The sequence below is a fragment of the Poecilia reticulata genome, linkage group LG10 (genome assembly GCF_000633615.1).
Source record: "Poecilia reticulata strain Guanapo linkage group LG10, Guppy_female_1.0+MT, whole genome shotgun sequence".
Taxonomy (NCBI): Eukaryota; Metazoa; Chordata; class Actinopteri; order Cyprinodontiformes; family Poeciliidae; genus Poecilia; species Poecilia reticulata.
The window spans coordinates 359,479-361,664 of NC_024340.1; the positions used below are offsets into that span (position 1 = coordinate 359,479).

At 37.1% G+C, this 2,186-nt stretch overlaps 1 long non-coding RNA gene across 1 annotated transcript; it reads right to left on the reverse strand.

The window, feature by feature from the left end:
* Positions 1–1,967: 1,967 nt before the first annotated feature.
* LOC103470847 (uncharacterized) lies at positions 1,968–2,186 on the reverse strand. Its single transcript, XR_534540.1, has 2 exons — positions 2,117–2,186; positions 1,968–2,038 (listed from the first exon to the last, which is right to left on the reverse strand). It is a non-coding gene; the product is annotated as an uncharacterized LOC103470847 (long non-coding RNA).

A 2,186-nucleotide genomic window follows, 5' to 3' on the forward strand; every position in this document is an offset into this window, starting at 1 on the left:
CACCTAAATATATATATATATATATATAGACTGCTAACACCTAAATAAATAAATATATATATATATACATTTTTCTAACATAATTTTTCACTTCATTTCCTGAGAAATTGTTGAAATGTTTTTTTCATTTGTTGCAAAGAAAATAAGAAGTGGCATGTGCTAAATTGAGCCTCCATTTGTTTTTATTTTTTATTTCTGTAAACAGAGATGCAACAAAACCTCTCCCCTGAAAGTTAGTGAAGTTGGACACATACTAGTAAAAGTCACCATGTCATCAGTGGTCAAATATGGCGAGTAATAAAAAGTCACATTTTACCATCATACATTAATGCAAAATTCCTTGCAAATATTTCTAAGGTAGCACAACAAAAAAGTGGGTAACACTTTAATTGAAGGGGTGTGCATAAGACTAACATAACACCTGTTATGAACATAAAGAAGTCTTTATGAATGTCTATTGACAATTGTCATGAAGTGTCATTCGGTGAATAATGACACTTTTATTTTATTGCAAAGTTGCATTAAAAGTGCCAACTTTGCATGATTTTGTAATGCAAAGTTGGCATTTTTAATGGACTTTCAATGCGACTTTTTGAGCAACTTTGCTCTAAAAGTTGCATTGAATAAAGTGTCATTATTTACCGAATGACAACTGTCAAACATTCATAAAGACTTATGTTCATGACAGATGTTATGTCATGTTTTTGACATTGGCATGTCAATCTTATGCACACCTCTTCAAATAAAGTGTTACCAAAAAGGGAAACTTGATTGCAAAAAAAAAATGTATCATAAAAGTAATCCTGAAGTCCTGGAGGGACTGATTAGCTGTAGTTCCACCAGAAACAGCTCATATTTGTTCTAAGCAAGCTGAAGTCCCACCAAACCTCTACAGTAGGAAACCAACATCTACTGACAAAGTAAAACTCAACTTGTCATACTGTTTTCCTGAGCTGTTCGAGACCCAAGATGTATTAATTTTTTTCCAGTCACTTACAGTTGGAATCTTTGTCATTTTTGTGTTGCTTTTTGAGTGACAGCTTCTTCCTCCCTGAGTGGCCTTTCAGTCTATTACTGAGCATGGCTTGCTTTACTGGGCATAGAGACACCATTACCTGTTCTATTGAAAATGGCAATGACATTTGTGGTGCCTGAGCTAACTTAGCTCAACTGATATTGGAAAACCGTGCATTCCCAATATCCACATTCTGACTTTTTTTCAATAGAGCCATCATAAATAAAATTGTGCATTGTGAAAATTGTTTCAGGGAACATGTTTGATGGATAACTTAAAATATGGCTGTCTTTCTTATCACCTTGCTCAGTCTCTCTTACTCCCTTGCTGCTAAGTTTCCACTTTCTTTTTTCAGTTTCTCCCAACACCTCATCAATTTAGAAAAAAATATAATTTCTTCACAAAAGAAATGTAAATAAAGCTAAGTGCCCTAGATCTACCATTCTTCGTAGGATAAATGAATCTTCCAACTATTCCTCAGATGACTTTCCCACTTGGAGTGCAGCCTTGAGTAATCGTATTCCATTGAGGGAAAGAGATGTTTTATTTAGACTGATTCCCTTCAGTTTCTTTTTTTATTTACTCCAATGCAATACATCATAATCATAATTCATTAAAGTGCCTGGAAACGTGGTGCCACCAGACAGAAGAGAGAGCCAATGGAAGAGGCAAATCTATGGAGGAGAAACCATGGAAACATGTTTCTGTTTCTATGCTTCTTTATGGCTTTTAACAAAAAGGCAGACGTTTCTGCAGCTTCAGAAGTAGGTATTCCAGCCATCCAAAAGTTGCTGGCACAAATCCCAGGGATCCTGAGGGAAAGGCACTTACTGATGGGTTGAAAAACTCCCACAGTGCTTTGCTTCCTGTTAATACAAAGTACCAGAGTTTGTAACCCAGCGCTATTGTAATGTTCAGACCTGAGGACCCGAAATTTCAGTCAGACACAAAGTAAAAATCAATAAGGTCTTTATTGAGGACCAGGTATAGGGACGGGGAACCACGAGCAAGGAACAGGAACCTCTGAGGACAGAGAAACAGGTTAGAGGGTTGTAGGTAGGAGGGGAAGGCCAAAAGTCTGTAAGGGAAAAGATCACTAACCTTCCTGGTGTTGTGGGGGATGAGGGATCCAGGTAGCACAGTGGAAGAGACAAGTGGCACACCTAGGGAA